The 19,720-nt window shown below is 38.0% G+C and overlaps 1 pseudogene; it reads left to right on the top strand.

The window, feature by feature from the left end:
* The first annotated feature begins 4,512 nt into the window (after nucleotides 1-4,512).
* Nucleotides 4,513-6,230, top strand: LOC117038445 (polyadenylate-binding protein 1-like; annotated as a pseudogene).
* Nucleotides 6,231-19,720: the final 13,490 nt, after the last annotated feature.

Genomic DNA, 19,720 nt, shown 5'->3' with positions numbered 1-19,720 from the left:
CGACTGAATCATGAATAATTAGAAGATCTGAACAGACAAAGTACTAGAAAGGAGACTGAATCAGAATTAAAAACCTCCCCAAAAACAAAAGTCAAGGTCCAGATGGCTTCACTGGTGAATTTTACCAATCAAAAAAGAATTAATAGGAATCTTCTTAAACTCTTCCAAAAAACAGATGAGAAGGGATCTCTTCCAAACTCATGTTACAAGGCCAGCACTATCCAATACCAAAACAAGGACGTGAAATGAAAAAAAAAGACCCGACAAACATAGATGCAAAAACTCCACAAAATGTTAGCAAACCAAATTCAACAATACATTTACAAAATACAAATGTAAAATGTAAATGTAGCTGCGCCCTCCACAACCAGATTGAAAACAACGACTTGACTTGAATCTAATGGGTCCTGGAAATACACACTTTTCCCCAATAAAAAAAGAATAATAATAATAAGAAGAAAAAGGACATATAGGAGTTGTGCCATAAAAGAGAGATTCGGGATCCAATTCTGGCAACAGCCAACTAGCCCAAGAAAACCTCGCAATTGGTTCTTAGTCTTGGGCCTTGGGAAACTTATGATGCCATGGAGACTGTCTGGATCCAGGTGTAAGCCTTGTTCTGATATCAGATGTCCTAAATATTGAATCTGAGTTTGAGCAGATTGTAATTTTTCTTTAGAGACTTTATGTCCCTTTAAAGCCAAAAGTGTCAACAGGTGGACACTATCATCCTGTGAGGAAACCTTAGAAGAAAAACAAAGAAGTAAATCATCCACATATTGTAACAAGGTAAAACCTTTAGGGAAAACTACATCATCCAAATCAGCCTTCAGAATCTGGGAGAAATGAGAAGGGCTGTCAGTGAAATCCTGAGATATCACCATATGGGTAAATTGCTTTCCTTCCCGAGTGAAAGCAAAAAGGTATTGGCTAGCTTCATTAACTGGGATGCTAAAGAATGCAAGGCATAAATCAATTACTGTAAAGAATTTACTTCCAGTTGGAATGGATGCCAGCAGTGTATGAGGGTCAGGAACGATGGTGTTGAGGGATAACAATGTGGTTTATTGCTCGGAGGTCCTGGACAAACCTCCACCCTTGTCCCTTTAGCTTTCTCACAGGTAGAATAGGAATGTTACAAGGATTAGTGCAAGGAATTCTAAGACCCTGAGTTATGTCATCTTCTGTTATGGGCTTCAAGTCCTCCTTACTGACAGGATATTGAGTAATTCTGGGCAGAGGCTTTGATGGATCAATTTGAACTTTGATAGGAGGTGCACCGTGAATTCTGCCAGTATCAGTTGGAGATTTTGCCCATTAAGAAGATGGTAGTGAGTCCAATAGGGACCATTGATCAGTACTCTCAGATTCAGTCACTGTACCATCAGAGACAGCACAAATAAAAGATGCTGAAAAGTCATGTAATTCACCTGATTGGTGATTCTGACAGTTACTATCAAACTCTTACATTATTTCTTCTTTTCTAGAAAAGGATATTCTAGCATGATACTTCTCTAAGCGGTCTCTGCCTAATAAGTGGGTAGGGGCAGAAGAACTAAGGAGAAAACAATGTTTATCTCTTAAAGGACCTAGACTAAAGGGAATTGGTTCAGACACATAATCCTGTTGAGGTTTATTTGAAATCCTCACTATGTAAAATATCTTTATTACTCCGAGACAGGGGCTGGCTTATAACAGTGGGGTTGAGCACCAAGAATGTAGCACTGGTGTCAATTAGAACAGAAATTGTTTCCTCCCCAATTTGAAGAAAAATTTCTCCAAGATGATTAAGTGGAAGGATTGGGAAAAGCCCCTGTAGTTCCTCAGAGCCCCGTCATTGGGAATTAGGAAACCATGAAAAAGACTGGTTAGAAGGCAGAGAGCGTCTTGTATGCTTAAACTTACAGCAAACCTTTTTCCGGTGTTCTTGCTCCTTGCAGAAGTGGCAAAAAGTTGGAGTTCTTTGGTTTTGCTTAGGCCTCTCTTCTGCCACGGCTGAAAGTCAAAAGTCTTGACAATTCCATAGTTTGGAGGATTGTAGCCATAGTTCCCTATCCCATCCTGGATCTCCTAATCATGAGGGAAAGATTTTTATTTAGCCCCTCGACAAATAAAGAATTAAAGGTTACATGTGTAATGTCAACATCTGGAGGAAGACCAGAATTTTTCTTAAAAACTACCTAAAACCTATTATAATAGTCATGAACTAGACTTTGTTAGGCCTTTGTGAGCCAAGTGTGAATTTTGCTCCAACCAACAGACCTTGGGAAGGCCTTAGGAATTGCTCAATGTAGATTTTTTTCCCCTCTCCCTTTCTTCCCCACCCCTCCAGTTCAAACTGTTGTTTCTCAGTCTAGTTGTGTAGGACAGCTCCCTGGCCCATGCTGGTATTATGAGCCCTGTGCTCCTCCTGGCTGAGGCAGTCGGTCGCTAGTCATCGGTGGGAGGATCACAGCAGCTCGTGACAGCTCTTGCTGGCTGCGGGCCACTCACGCTGGCCACCGGCCACTCATGGTGGCACATGGCAACCCATGGCAGCTCTCAGCAGTTCACAGCAGCTCATTGCAGCTCATGCCAACCTCCAGCTGCTCACGGCAGCCCAGCTCCAGGGAGAGCTGTTGTTTACAATCTTAGCTGTGAGGGCGCAGCTCACTGGCCCATGTGGGAATTGGACCGGTGACCTTGGCATTAAGAGCACAGTGCTCCAACCACCTGAGCCGCCGGCCCCTCAATGTAGTTTTCGAGCAAGTTCCCTGGTTTCCTCCCAATAATTGGAAGTTTGCATTTCTAAGTCTCTTTCAGGATGCCCCCACCTGGCAATCCTCATCCAATGTCTAGCTTGGCCTTCACCAACTAACTTATTAATAGCTGATATAAATCAGAAAACCCAAGCTGATAGGCCTGAATAGTAATACCAAATTCCTCAGCAAACTTATTCGAGTCCTCAGTTACCTTAGGAAATTCTTTTACAATGGTGCATAACTCAGCTTTAGTCCAGGGGACATAGCCGACATGGAGTTTATTAGGATCTTCAGAAGGTTTAATCTTAAATGGGAAAGTACTGATAAGTCCTGAGGAAAGAGAAAAATGAGAAGATTCAAGAGAATGTGCCACTGGAGGCCGAGCTGAAGGCGGAAGAGGGAGAAGTGAGAGACAAGATAGCATCAGGGGTGGAGCTTGAGATAAAGGAGGAGTGGGGGAAGGGCAAGGCAGTGCTGTGGAGGAAGAGCACGAGGTTTCAGGTGCCATTTTGTCTCTTTTTGAATTTTTAGCAGCCCCATTAACTTTGAGACTTTATCTTCTAAATGGGCAACTTTAGATTTATGGTCTCATTTGGAAGCTGCAATATACAGTAGCACCTTGGTTTTTGAATGTCTCTGTTGATGAACATTTCAGTTTACAAAACCCGTAAACCCAGAAGCAAATGCTTTGGTTTTCGACCACGCCTCGGAAATCGAACATGTCACGCAGCTCCACTGAATGCAAGATCCTGAGGCCTAGCTGTTTGTTGGCTGTTTTCGAACGTTTCAGAACTCCAACGGTCTTCCAGAAAGGATTACATTCGAAAACTGAGGTACCACTGTACTACTCAAAATAGGTATTCCATTCCTCTTTCTTACAACGCTGGTATTATCCAACTGAGTTTTAAGAAAGTCAAGTTTCATAATCTCAAAAGTTCCCCAAAGTAGCCACTGATTTTCTAAGTTACTCTTAGCCAGATCTTCCCATTTAGTTAAATGCGGGCATGAAAATTCCCTGTGGTTTTAAACATATACTCGGCCGGTGTCCCTGTTGGAGGGACAGTTTTAGAAGGCTTAGACAACAGAGATCCCATTTTTAATACTAGACTTGAAACAACTCACAACTCGAGCACTCATGCATCTTCAGCTCACCTCACTCTGGAATAATCTGATCACTGAGAAACAGGCCAAAGGCTAAACGCCAGTTCCAGGTAAACAGCCAATTCTCAGGGATTTAAGCTATAGTCTGAGCTGGGTGGCACTCTTCTCACTTTCTCAATGAGACAGCACAGTCTAGTACTGGCCAACACTGACCAATTTCAGTAGAAATAATCTCTACCCAAAGGGACTTTAGGTGAAGGCCAGTCTTTGCCTCAAATGATAGCTTGTTTTTCAAAGAATTCAAGTTGATGTGCCACAATGAGTACTCAGACAACAGAGACAAACAAATAGGCCTCTAACACATTCACACACACACTAAAAAAAATTCCTGAATAAAGCCTGGGGAGCATCAGATGCAAAACATTGGCTCTGATCCAGGAGAGAACTCACCGGAGGCTTCTAAGCCAGGGAACAAAGCACCGAGCCCAAACGGCTCAGTGAGGCTTCAAAGCTGGTTTGCTCATGGTTCAGAAGCCACCAGAGTTCGTTCTTCTCTGGATCCTAGATGAGCCCCCAAAATGTTAACTGGACAAAAAAAAAATCTTTTATATAGTTCATCAAAAAGAGGGTTTATTCAGGGAAAACAAAACCACCACAGCAGTGTGGGAACATGCACCTTCCAGATGGCTGTCCACGTGCAAAAAGGAGGTATCTCTTAAGATGACTCCTTTATAGACCCCTAGCTCCCTTATAGACCCCTTCCTTTGCAGGAAGTTAGAACCATAAAGTGTAACTGGAAGTTGGGACTAGAGAGTAACAGGAAGCCCAGGTCCATCCATAGACTCCCAACTCCCTAGTCAGTTTCCTTAAGATGCCAGTTCACTTTTATCAGTATGAAATATTTAGTATACTTATGCATAATGATGCTCAAATATTTGAAATGTAGGCTTTACACAAATCTACACCTCAAGGAATTAGAAAAAGAAGGACAAACAAAACCCAAATTAGTATAAAAAGAGTAAATAGCAAAGATCAGAGTAGACATAAATGAAATAGAGACTAAAAAGATAATAGAAAAGATGAGTGAATCTAAGAACTGATTCTTTGAATAGATAAACAAATTAGACAAAACTTTAGCTAGACTCACAAAAAAAGAGGGGACTCAAATAAAATCAGAAATGGAAGAAGAGATGTTATAACTGATACCACACAAATATAAAGAGTTATAAAAGACTACTATAACACAATTACATCTACAAGTGGACATCCTAGTGGAAATGGATACATTCCTAGAATCATACAATCTATCAAGACTGAATCATGAAAAAATAGAAAATCTGAAGTCTAATTACTAGTAAAGACATTAAATCAGTAATCAAAAACCTCTCCCAAAACAAAAGTCCAGGTCCACACAGCTTCATTCGTGAATTCTACCAAAATCTGAAAGAAGAATTAAAATGCATCTTTCTCAAACTCTGCCAAAAAATAAAAGAGGAGATAACTCTTCCAAACTCAAGTTATGACATCATTGTTTCCCTGGTAACAAAACCCGACGTGGATGCCACAAGAAAGGTGGTTTGTTATGAAAATGGTTCTAAAGGTTATGGATTTGTACATTTTGAGACACAGGAAGTAGCTGACAGAGCTACTGAAAAAATGAATGGGATGCTTCTAAATGATCACAAAGTATTTGTTGGATGATTTAAGTCTTGTAAAGAATGAGAAGCAGAACTTGTAGCTAGGGCAAAAGAGTTCACCAATGTTTCCATCAAGAATTTTGGAGAAGACATGGATGATTATGAGTGCCTTAAGAATCTCTTTGGCAAATTTGGAGCTGCCTTAAGTGTGAAAGTAGTGCCTGATGAAAGGGATAATCCACAGGTTTTTTATTTGTAAGCTGCAAAAGGCATGAAGACACACAGAAAGCTGTGCAAGAGCTCAATGGAAAACAAATTTACGTTGATAAAGCTCAGAAAAATGTGGAACGGTAGGAAGAAGTTGAGTGCAAATTTGAAGAGATAAAGCAAGACAGGATCACCAGATACTAGGATGTTAACTTTTATGTGAAAAATCTTGGTGATGGTATTGATGAATGTCTCCAGGAAGAGTTTTCTCCATTTGGTACAATCATTATTCAAGGGTTATGATGGAGTGTAGTAACAGCAAAGGATTTGGTTTTGTATGTTTCTCCTCCCCCAGAAGAAGTCAGTAAAGCAGTTACAGAAATGAATGATAGAATTGTGGCCACCAAACCACTGTTCAGCACAAAGAGGACCAGGCTCACTTCACTAATCGGGACATGCAGAGAATGGCAGGTGTGAGAACTGTGGCCGACCCCTTAATCAACCCCTACCTCCAGCACCTCCTTCAAGTTACTTCATGGCATAGACTCAGAACCGTGCTGCATGCTATCCTCTTAGCCTAATCGCCCAATTAAGACCAAGACCTTGCTGGACTTATTAGAGGGCCAGGCCTCATCCATTCCAAAATATGACCAGTGCTATTGGTCTAGCCACTCCTAGACCACCATTTAGTACTACGAGACCAGCTTCTTCACAGGTTCCATGAGTAATGTTGACACAGCATATTGCTAAAACATCAAAACAGACAATGGGTACTTGTCCTGCACCTGCTGCTGCTGTTGCAACTCCTGCTGTCTGCACTGTTCCACAGTATAAATATACTGCGAGGGTTCACAGTCCTCAACTGCGAACAAGTTACCATGCCTGCTGTTCATGTGCAAAGTCAGGAGCCTTTGACTACTTCCATGTTGGCCTCTGCCCCTCCTCAAGAGGAAAAGCAAATGTTTGTTGAATGGCTGTTTGCTGTAATACAAAAACCCTACTCTTGTTGGAAAAATCATTGGCATGTTGTTGAATCTTGATAATTCAGAACTTTTGCAAATGCACAAGTATCTAGAGTCACTCCATTCTAAAGTTGATGAAGCTGTAGCTATACTACAAGCCCACCAGGCTAAAGAGGCTGCCCAGAAAGCAGTTAACAGTGCCGCTGTTATAATTGAGTGCAACTGTTTATAATTGATCAGGGACCACAAAAAGAAATTTGTGCTTCACCAAAGAAAACTATCTAAACATAGAAAAACTTAAATATTATGGGGAAAAGCACATTGCAAAAATATAAAACAAATTTAAAAAGGAAAGGAAAAAAAAATAAAAAGGAAAGGAAACTTTGGACCTTATGTACTGAACAAATGCCTGGTCTAGCAAACAATGCTAGTCCTAGATTACTTATTGATTTAAAAACAACAAAAACACCACAAAAATAGTAAAATATAAAAACTAATGTTTTATAGACCCTGGGAAAAAGAGTTTTCAGCAAAGTACAGGAATGTACAGCATTCCTTCCTTTAATTTTGTAATTCTTTACTGTTGAATAGTTCAGAATTTCACTTCTGTTTTAAATAACAGAATTGATAACTGAGCAAGAAAATATAATTTGGATTATAAACTTCTTGCTTTAATAAAAATTCATTAAAAGTGAAGAAAAAGAAAATTCCAGGCTAATATTCTTGATGAACATAGATGCAAAAATCCTTAACAAAACATTAGAAAACCAAATGTAACAGGACATTAAAAGGATCATGAACATGTTCAACTAGGATATTCTAGGGATGCAAATATGGTTCAACATTTGCAAATTAGTCAATGTACTACAGGATGTTAAGAAAATAAAGGATAAAAATCATGATCAATTCAATAGATGCAAAAAAGAAAAAAGCATTTGACAAAATTCAACACCATTTATGATAAAAAATTCTCAACAAAGTGGGTATAGAGGGAACATACCTCAACATAATAAGGGCCACATATGACAAACCCACAGTTAACATTCTCAATGGTGAAAAGCTGAAAACTCTCCATTTAAGATCAGAAACAAAACATGGATGCATATTCTCATCACGTTTATTCAACATATTATTGGAAGTCCTATCCACAGCAATCAGACAAGAAAAGGAAATAAAAGCCATCCAAATAGGAGAGGAAGAAATAAAACTGTCACTATTTGCCAATGACATGATCTCATATATAGAAAACCCTAAAATCTCCAGCACAAAACTGTTAAAGCTAGCAAGCAAATTCATTACACTTGCAGGATACAAAATCAATATACAAAATCTGTTATGTTTCTATACACTAATAACAAACTATCAGAAAGAAAAATTAAGAAAACAATTACATTTGCAATTGCATCAAAAAGAATAAATATTTAGGAAGTTAACCAAAGAGGTAAAAGAACTGTATTCTGAAAACTACAATACATTAATGAAAGAAATTGGAAAAGATGTAAAGAAATGGGAAGATATTCTGTGCTCATGGAGTGGAAGAACTGATATCATTAAAATGTCCAAAGCAATCTACAGATTCAGTTCAATCCCTATCAAAATTCCAATGGCCTTCCTCACAGAAATGGGACAAATAATCCTAAAATTTGTATGGAACCACAGGAAAAAACAAATAGCCAAAGCAAGCTAGACAAAAGAAGAATGAAAGGGAATGCATCACAAACACTGATTTCAAACTATATTTCAAAGCTATAGTAATTAAAGCAGTATGGTGTTGGCATAAGAACAGACACATAGATCAATGGAACAAAATAGCCAAGAAATAAACCCATTCATATATAGTTAATTAATTTATGACAAAAGAGCCAAGATTATGCAATGGACAAAGGACAATCTCTTCAAATAAAGGGTGTTGGGTAAACTGAACAGCCACATGCAAAAGAATGAAACTGGACCACAGTCTTACACCATACACAAAAATAAACTCAAAATGGATTAAAGACTTGAATGTAAGACCTGAAATCATAAACTCCGACAAGAAATCATAGGCCATAAGATCCTTGCCATAGGTCATGGTGATGACTTTCTGAATCTGATACCAAAAGCAAAAATAAACAAGTGAGACTACATCAAACTAAAAAGCTTCTGCATAGCAATGGAAACCAACAACAAAATTAAAATGCAGCCTACTGAAAGGGAGAAAATATTTGCAAATCATATATTGAACTGTCATTAATATCTAAAATATATAAAGAACTCATACAGCTTAATAGCAAACAAACAAAAAGTCTCTAAAAAATGGGCACATACTGATGACCATCAGATACATGAAAAATGTTCAATATCACTAATTATCATAGAAATGTAAATCAAAGCCATAATGAGATATTACCTTACACCTGTCAGAATGGCTCTTATCAAAAAGACAAGAAATAACAAATGTTGGCGAGGTTGTGGAGAAAAAAGAAACTTTTGCACTGTTGGTGGGATGATAAACTAGTGTAGCCACTATGGGATATAGTATGGAGGTTCTTCATAAAGTTAAAAATAGAACTTCCGTGTGATGCAGCAATTCAACTCCTGGGCATTTATCTAAAAAAAAGGAAAACACTAACTCGAAAAGACATATGCACACCCATATTCATTGCAGTATTATTTATAATAGCCAACATATGGAAACTACCTAAGTGTCCATAGGTGGATGAGTGGGTAAAAAAATTGTGACACACACATGAATATTATTCAGTCATAAAAAAGTAAAATCTTGTCATACTTGTATGTTACAACATGGATAGACCTCAAGGGATTTATACTAAGTGAAATATGTCAGAAAAAGACAAATACTACATGATCTCTTATACGTGAAATCTAAGAACAAACAAAAAATGTTTTAAAAATCATGCTCATAGATACAGAGAACAGATTGGTGGTTGCAAGAGGTAAAGAAAATGGGGGTGGGAGAAATGGGGGAAGGAGATATTAAAAAGATTTTCTTTTTAAGACTGAATGATTTAGGAAAAGAGCTATTTGGTTGTAGCGTAAGAATTCTTAGGTTAAGTTCTGAACCATTGCGTCGGAGGAATGCCCTATTCCCAGCCCCTGAGATCATAGTAGGTGCTCACTGAATGAACACTGAATGAAGTTTTAAATCTTATTCTCACTAAAGAAGGGAGTTCTGCCAGTAGAAGTGTTTATAAAGTTACTCATTGATTTTTCCAGAAGCACTGGCAGAAAAGACACTGTAACATGTAACCCATCCTTCACTCCTGCAGACTCCAAGGGCATGTTCACCTTCACGACTAGGTGAGAAATATGACATTCTTCAGTTGTTAAGAAATGGTAAGGGGTACAGCTCATCATTTAAAAGATTATGTGCCACAGTGATAAATTCTTGAAGGAAAGAAAATATATAACTCTGTATTTAAATTTTGAGGAACTGCCATATTCTTTTCTATACAGGCCGCACCATTTTACATTCCCACCATCCGGCCACCTGGATCCTCATGAGTGTTTTTACTTTCTGGATGGTATCCTCTGAAGTATAAAAGCTAATGATTTTGATAAAATCCAAATTATCTTTCTTTTGCTGTGTTTTTCTCTTTTGGTGTCATACCTAAGAATCCTTTACCAAATCCAAGGTCATGAATATTTTACCTTATTTTTTTTTTATGAGTATTAAAGTTTTACCTGTTATGTTTAGCATTTTGATTCATTTGGGTAAATTATTGTACATGGTGTTATGTAAATGTCCAACTCCTTTCTTCTGCATGTCGCTATCCAGCCGTCCCAACACCAGTTGAAGAGAATATTCTTTCACTATTCTTGGCACCATTTTAGAAAATCAATTGACCACAGCACTATGGGTTTATTTATGAAATAGCAATTCTATTACTATGATCTATCCTTGTGTCAGTGCCACACTACCTTCATTACCATTTTCAGTAGAAAGTTCTACAATAAGGAAATGTGAATCTTTCAATTTGAGGGTTTTTTTTCCAAGATTGTTTTAGCTATTCTGGATGCCTAGCAGTTCTATATGAATTCTTGACAGTTTGTCAGTTTTTATAAAGTCAGCTGGGATTCTGATAGGGAATGCACTGAATATGTAGATCACGTGGGGGAACATTACCATCTCAAAAATGTTCAGTGTACAGATTCATGTATATGGGAGTTTATGCCTTGTATTTAAATCTTCATTAGTTTTGCTCAACAAAGTTTTGTTTGGTTTCTCTTTTATTAAATTTATTCATAACTGTTTTGTTCTTTTTAGCAGTATTGATTTGTTTTCTTAATTTCATTTTCAGATTGTTTGTCACCAGTGTATAGTAATACAATTGGATTTTATATGTTGACCTTGTATCTTAAGCCTTGCCCACCTTGAATATTAGTTCTAAAAGTTTTTAAAAGTAGATTCCTTAGAGTTTTCTATATATAAGACATGTCATCTGCAAGTACCGATAGTTTTATATTTTCCTATCTAATGTGGATTCATTTTCTTTCTTTTATTGCATAATTGTTATAGCTAAAAGCTACAATTTTGTCAAATAAAAATGGTAAGAGGAGACATCCTCATCTTTTTTTCTGATATTCAGAGGAAAGTATCCAGTCTTTCACCATTTAGAATGAGTGGTGATTTTTTTTATAGATGCCCATTTTCACGTTAAGGAAATTTCCATTATTACCTGGTTTGCTGAGGGTTTTTATCACGAGAGGGTGTTGAATTTTGTCAAATACTTTCTATGAGTTTATTAAGATGATCATGCCATTGCTGCTTATTACTTTAATAATACATTGTGTTGCACTAATTGACTATGAGATGATAACCCAACCTAGCAACCCTGGAATAAATCCACCTTAGTCATGGTGTATATTTAAGATGTTGGTAAATTAAATTTTAAGTTTGCATCCATTTTCACAAGAAAAATTGGTCTCTTGATGTTTTTGGTGATACTTTTGTCTGGTTTTGGAATCAGAGTAATACTGGTCACATAGAATGAGTTTAAAGTGTTGATTTTTTTTTAAGTACCTAACAAATTTATTGTAATCTTAGGAAGCGAGAATAGAAATAATAAATTGAAATCCACATTATCAGCAATTTTGTAAACTTTTTAGTCCTAAGTATAATAGTCAATTTTGGAATCATGATTTGGGGCTGGATGTCTACTTCTTAAGGTATTTAAAAAACTGAAAAGACAATATTAGACTTTTCAATTTAATATTCAGAAAAAATTTTGATTACATAAATCTGCAATTAAAAATTAAATATTTAGGAACGTCTAATGTCTAAATAAGTTTTACTTTATTAGTGGTGCAGTTGTGCAAACAATGTAAATAATTTAAGACTGTTGGTTGGTGGTGAGAAAACATCAACTGACCCATAAATGTAAAAGGGGAATGAACAGGAGTGCACTTAGTTATGGATACTTGTCCCCCCACACAAAATCTCCCTGGACATTAATGAATTCACCTACTAATTGGCAGATGGGTTACTTTTCCTGACAGTCTGGCTGACAACCCTAAAAGGGTTAGGTTTCTGCAACACCAGCAAAGACCCTCAAGATACACAGTGCGTGCTCCTGGCTGGGAAACCACTCTGGGGAACAAGGAAAACGGACAACCGGACAACCGACCCAGCTGCGCTAGTCCCGCCAGGGGAGTGCGCACGAAGCACCGCAGCACTGGTAGCATGTGGGTCATTGGCTGGCCTGCGGAGCAGTTCTGAAGCTGCAGGAAAGAGGCACGAGGATGTTCCCATTTGGGACCTGAATCTGCAGTAGAGTCAACATTTTCTCTCTGTCAATCTGACTAAAGATTTTTTGGTTTTATTGATCTTTTCATGAAACTCACTTTTGGTTTCATTGATTTGTTGTGTGATGTTTCTATTCACTATTCTATTAATTTCTCCTGTAATCTTTATTTCCTTGATCTCATTGCTTGGGATTTGGTTACGCATCTTGTCAAGTGTGTTAAGGTGGAAACAGGTTATTGATTTAATATCTTTCTTCTTTGTTAGTATAGTATATAAGGAAGTTACAACTATAAATTTTTCTCTAAGTACTATTTCAGATACAGGCCATAAACGTTAGCATATTGTCTTCATTTCTATTCAACACGAACTATTTTCCTCATTTCTGTACTGGTGTTCTGACACATTGGTTATTTAGGACTGTGTTGTTTAATTTTCTTTGTGAATTTCTCCAATGTTTTCTAATTTACTGATTTCTTATTTTATCCCGTTGTTGTCACAGAAAGTAGATTGTATGTATTCTCAGTGTTTTAAATTTTATGAATTTCCTTTTATTAATATGTCCTAGCATTTGTTCTATTATGGAAAAAGTTTCATGTGCACTTGTGAAAAATATATACTCTGTTGTTGGATAGAGTGTTCTGTAGATATGTTACATGTACTTGGTTTTAAGTGTTTCACAAGTGTTTTCTTTGTTGATATTTTGCCTGGTTGTGGTATATAATATTCAAAGTGGGATGTGAATAGTTATTAGAGTTTCTAATAACTCATTTGTTTCTCTCTTCATTTCAGTCAGTTTTGTTTCATTTATTTTGGTACTGTTATTAGGTATGTACATGTTTATAATGTTATAGCTTCCAGATGAATTGATCTTTTTCATGATATAACCCTCTGTATCTCTAGTATTATTTTTTGTTTTAATGTCTGTTTTTTCCTCATATTAGGATGGTCTCTACAGCTTTTGCATGGGTGATGTTTACATATGTGTCTGTCCCCCATCCTTTTGCTGTCATAATTTTTGCATCTTTTAATCTAAAAAGAGTCTTCTGTAGACAGCATATAGTTGGATTATTTTTGTTGTTGTTAAATATAGGGTGGTAATCTCTGACTCTTAATTGGATTACATAACCCATTTACATTTGGCATTATACATATATTATAGAACAGGAAGTGAAAATGGCAACAGAGGAAGAAAGATATTATACAAGGTGAATAAAAAGTAAAATAACCATTATAATAGTGGGAGAAATATTCCGCACTAAACCTGCTCAAATTAATCTAATAATTTTAATCATGCATTAGAAAATTTAAGACAAGTAACAGAACACTTGACAGATGAAACAAAGTAAAACAATTTTGAAGGAATTAAAAAGAAACAAAAACATGCATTTCCTAAAACAATGACAGCCTTGAATTCTGATGCTAAGACAATCAAACATGCTTCATAGTGAGTACAAACTTGCACCCCTGCACCTTAATGAAAATGACTTTTACATGGAAACACAATTATCAAGACAGTGTAACTGAGTGACTTAAGAAGCTTAACCTTCAGCCACCTGCTGATTAAATGTGGCCAATTTTTTTTGAGGTAACAAATGCTTTTGGCAAAAATACTTATAGTAAAGTTGCTTGCAGCAAAACTACTGACAACCAGATAAAACACATTTTGTTTACCTATTCGTCTGTTAATGGACATTTGCTTAGTTTCCACCTTCCCATGATGTACAATATACTATAAAATTCATGTGCAAAGTTTTGTTCAAACATGTTTTGTTTTTCTCATGGGCATAAATACCTAAAAGAGGAACTGATGGGCCACATGATAATCATGTTTTTCTGAGGACCTGCCAGATTTCTTTCCAAAGTGTTTGCACCGTTTGTATCTGCACTGCCAATGTATGACGGTCCAAATTTCTCCATATGTCCTCAACATTTGTTTTTATCTCACTACCATCCTAGTGGTAGTGAAGCGGTTTCTCATTGGGGTCTTGATTTGCATTTATTTTTTTTTGATGATTAATGATGTCCAGCATCTTTCCATGTGCTCTTGGCCATTTGCATATTGTCTTTGGAAAAACGTGTATTCAGATCCTTTGTCATTTTTAAATTGAGTTATTTGACTTTTTATAATTCAGTTATAAAATGTCTTCAGATACTTCCTATTTAAGTCCCTTACCAGATATCTAATTTACAAAATTCTCTTCCATCTGTCGGTTGTGTTTTCAATCTTTTTGGAAATTTTACTTTTAATTGTGGTAAGTACACATATAAGAAATATCACACTTTAATCATGTTTAAAGTGTATAGTGTGAAGTGCATTAACATTGTAAACCAAATCTCCAGAACTATTTTCATCTTGCAAAACAAACAACCCATCAAACACATTCCTCGTTCTCCCCTCACCCCGGTTCCTGGCTGCATGGAGCATGTGGCAGTATTTTCCAGTCTTCACTCCCGGTCATGCAGGGGACCCTGTTCGCTGCACCATTTGTCATGCGGGGTGGCTTGCAGGGTCTCTGGTCCCGCTCCCCACATAAGAACGCAGGATATGGTGAGGCCAAAAAGGAACACCCACGGAACCATAGATAGGGGAGTCATACCACTATAGTCTCGCTGGCGGCATCCACCTTTCTGCAATCCATGCTTGCTAGCTCAGCCACCATCTTCTTGCTAGCCCCCATTTTTTCTGTTAGCGTAGCCACAGCAGTTACATTAGTGGCCAAGGGCTCACTGGTTACAGCTGATGGCCATCCAATCACAGTTGATGGCCATTTACTACCTGAGCCAGCACCTTTCCATGTGAGGCCGAGACCCTGGAAACTGCACTCCTGGTTCTGTCCCCACACTCCCTAACATTTTAACTCTCAAGCTAGTACACACTGTGTTTCTTAACAAATTTATCTTTAATAATTTATGCGTTCCCAGATGTTGCTGCTTCCAGTCGTTTCTCATCCGATTAAGTGGCAATTCTCTATATTCATCTGTCTCTTGCTTGGGCAAGCACTGGTTTGCCACATCATCTCAAAGGTCTCAGGAATCAAAAAAGCTTTTCATTTCAGATTGTTCAGGGTCTTTGTTGTGAAGATGAAAATGATCACCCAAAGCTCTTTACGTATTAGATACAATCCATTCACTTCTGTTCCTCTGTATTTTTCTGGTGACACTATACTATTTTACTTATCGATTCTCCTGCTATTACCCATGAACGTGTTTTCAGTTCTTCTTTTCTGACAATTGCATCTAAAAACATTATCATATTGGGATCTCTGCATTTGGATATCTTCTGGTCATCTAAAAATTCCCCATCCAGAATATGTGTGTCACCGGAGGTACTGGTTACCTTCTGTTTTATCATTGCCATTTTTGGGGCAGGATTAACATCCTATGAAAAATGGGATTGGATGAAAAGACAGATGTCACCACATGTATCAAGTGAATAGAAAAATAATAATTACTCAGTAGTACTTTCTAAGGAGAACAGGGCAAGGGTAAGCTGGTCCTAGCAGCTTGTGCAGAGAATGGATTGGGCCTTGAAGGTTTTGTAGCAGTATAGGCTGCAGATTTTCAAAGTTGATTCTAATACCCAGTGACACAAAAAGAAAAGCGGCACATGTCAACTGTCATAAATTGCTTACACCCCGTGGGACAGGATGTGCAGGTATCTGAACCGGATTAGGAGTCAAATATCAAAAATGAGGTCAGTGCCTTCATAAGCAACATATAAAGCCTCAAAAAATATTTGACTCCAGTCATTCCAAGGTATGGGGAGAGATCCAGGAAAGTGTGTCAAGATGGTTTCTGAACTCTGATAAATTGTTAGTAATGTTTAATTGATCTCATTTCTTGTGTTATTGGTGGCACCTTGCCAGTGTAGCCTACCACATGCAACAAGCAGCCCTTTTAGGGGAACAGAACTCTCTGGCTGCTAATAGTCCAAAGCCAAGTGGTCATCGCTACCATGACTGCAAGTTTTCCTATAAGGAAAACGTCCGTATCATTAGCTGACTGCTGCATGGATTATGAGAATTTTGGAAATTTCTTGATTGCCATTACTGATATGATTGCTGAGTGAAATCACGTGTGCCCAGGTCAGTACCAGTGACTCAAGACAATGAATGCATCATGACTGTAATTGGTGGGAAAATAGTAGAATTACGTTTGTCAGGCCAGAGGTGGTTTTTCGTTTGTTTTTTTCAGTTTCTTGTGAGTTTATTAGTTACCAGCTCTTAACTAGGTTGATCTTATCTCAGTACTGCTCACCAAGCACCAATTACTTCTGCTTGGTGAGTAATTAATTATTTGAGAACTAATTCAAATGTAGAAACAAACAAAAAAACGTGTTTCCAAGGCTGCCAAGGAGAGAAATTGGCATTTAAAACCAGTTAATCAGACTTGAATTTCCAAGCACAAAAGTACCTTCGAAGTCATGTCTACACAAGAATGTGCAAACCTGTAGAGAATTTTTATGAGTTGGAGAGAAAACAGAATGTACACTTGGAAGCAAGATCTCAACATATGAGTTTCTACCACAGTCCGATTGTAGTGTTGAAGTGAGAGTCAACACAGTGAGAGGTGTGTAGTGAAATACTGACACGCAGCTTGCACAGACTGTGGGGAGACCTGGAGTGGGATATGAGTGGTGGCTGAGGTGCAGAATTACAATAAAACAAGTAACTGTAGGAGTGACCATTCTGACAGATAGATGGATGATCAAAACAAGGTAATAGCACCGAAGACTGGGAGATGAATGTAACTAAAGCTCTATCAACAGGTAGGTCCTTGTAAAAGACAAGGCTGGTGTAAGTAATCCACTAGGCCATCCTGTCAGAGTTTTAGCCTGAAGTGCTAAAGAGAGGTGCTAGTCCGTAGAATACCTTTTTCAAAAGCCCCGTGTTTTATACTTTTAAAAATAAGTTGATAATAGCAATAATTTCTAGTGTGTCTTTGTGAGTCCTTGTATTTGCCTTCAGCAGGTCATGTATAATAGCATGAGTAATTTGTCTATGAATTTCTACCACGGTCCGATCATAATGTCAAAGTGAGAGGCAAACAGGCATTTATTTGAAATCTTAAAATGGCTCTTAGCAAAGCACTGCTTCAAGCAGAAGTCTAAAAAGTGTTTTGATTTGGAGACAAAGGCAAAGAATATTTATGAGAAAGAGAAGGGGAACAGTGACATCAAATGAAGGAATTTCTATTGTTGCACATAAGTTAACATACTGACACTAATTCTAAACAAAGTTTTAAATTTTCAGTCATGTAATCATCAGTCCACTATTCATATATCTGCTTTCTTGTTACCTTTGCAAACAGTTCTTTGGGACACAATGTTGCTTTACGCCCATTCCAAAGATTATTTGGCTGTTTCATATTCCTAAAGGTTTGAGGATTAATCCGAGCAAAGCAGTTCCTGTGGGATGGCAGGTCTGACTCCATTTTAAACTGGCTCCATTTATATTACTATTATTTTTTTTTTTTTACAAGAGCAAGAAGCCCAGCAGAGTGGGTGAGGGATACTAAAGTCTATCTGCCCCTAGCTGTAGGGACCCTTTCCTTGGTCTGGAAGGTATGTGCAAGAATTATAGTATCAGATGCGTTTTTTCTTTCCACAACACGTTTATTGGTCAGACACTAAGTTAACCATGGCAGAGGGAAGTCTCTTGAATTTTGCCTAGACCTTTAGGGTAGAGGCTTCTAAATAGTTTTGTATCTGTGAGACCATAGAGCCAAAGTCAACACCATTAGGTTGAGTTATGGGTATGTGTCTCAGAAATCCAAGACAATTTATCACCCTGAGCAATGAAATGAGCCTTTGCAGACTGAGATTTAATATCTGCAGAGTACCATGTTTCCCCAAAGATAAGACCTAACCGGAAAATAAGCCTGAGCATGATTTTTCAGGATGACATCCCCTGAACATAAGAAGCCCTAATGCGTCTTTTGGAGCAAAACTTAATATAAGACCTGGTCTTATTTTCAGGGACACACAGTAGGGAGTGACCTTGATTTCTACTTGTGTACAAATTGTGAGACAAGATATCCCCAAGATTTTTAAGCCATAGGGAGAAACTCTGTGACTCTTGGTAAAATGAGATTAGATCATTGTGCTGCTCAAAGAAAATAACAATGTGCAGATGACTTCAATTCTAGGCCAGGGAATTTGCTGGTGCTAGTACAATTGCCTGGGGTTTGACTAATCTCATGAATGAGCCCTGTTTGAACTAGAGACAGAATGCAGCTTCTCTGCAGTAAACGCCATCAGATGTGGTTGCAGCACACTAGTAATAAAAACATGAACCCCCAGGTCACTCATGTGCTTCCAAGTGACTCTCCAAGAGGCCAATGTGTCCACAAATATGACGTCCTCTAGAATACATGGTGTCAATGACTGAACAGAAGAACACACTGCCTCTTGTAGTTGGAATATGTGAGAGGCACCATTTTTGTCTCTATTCTGTAATTACCAATACCTGTCCAATGAGGAGGCTTCTGGGTAAAAAGGCTGAGGGGTCCTGCATTCATGACACAAGGCAAAATGGAAAGATGGATGGGGTGGATCGTCTATTAGAGCGCTACAAGGGCCTCCACTGACAGAAAGACAAGCAGTTGTCAGCAGTGGCTTCTCTAGTTGTGTGCAGCAGCAGCTGAGAATAAAAGTTTTTGGTAGAGAATGCCTTGGGCAATTTATGTCCATTGTGCGTGATTTAGAGACTCTTCCACACATAAAAGAGAGCTGATAAAGCTTCTATAAGTAAACAGTTCTTGGGAAGTAGATGACAATGGAATGATTTGACAATCCTTGAACCACTTCTTTACCCAAAGTTGGTCAATTTGTAAGTGTTGGTGAATAAGTAAGCCAGCAGGTCTGATAAATTTGCAAAAGCTGAAATTGCTGTGACCATGGGAAATGTGCCCACGACATAGGTTCTATATCTGCTTCTGTCACAATCTCAGCTCACGGATGTCTGCTGTTACCTCAAAGAACATTTTCACAGTGGGATACGCAGAGATTTCTTAAGTTGTTTCCAGGACGCAGACACAAGTAGGCTGGAGTTGGAAAGAAAAGAGCTGGAAATGGTCTGTGGAGGCAATGGAAGGAAACAATGCTGATGCCCATGACAGAGGATGTCCTTGGGCAGAACCCACTTGGGACTCACCTTTATGTTTAAGAACCACAATACTTCCAAAAATATGTTCAAAGGATATGATTTAAACTCAAACACAGATTCTGAGAAACTGTATGAGATGAGGGCAGGTGCAACCCTAAAGGGTGTTTCCTCAATGAAGAGAGAGTTGAAACAAAGGACTATGGTGGCCCGTGTCCTTCTT

The sequence above is a fragment of the Rhinolophus ferrumequinum genome, chromosome 18 (assembly GCF_004115265.2).
Source record: "Rhinolophus ferrumequinum isolate MPI-CBG mRhiFer1 chromosome 18, mRhiFer1_v1.p, whole genome shotgun sequence".
NCBI lineage: Eukaryota > Metazoa > Chordata > Mammalia > Chiroptera > Rhinolophidae > Rhinolophus > Rhinolophus ferrumequinum.
The sequence above is the reverse complement of the archived record's forward strand: the minus strand, read 5'-3'. Positions and strand labels throughout refer to the sequence as shown.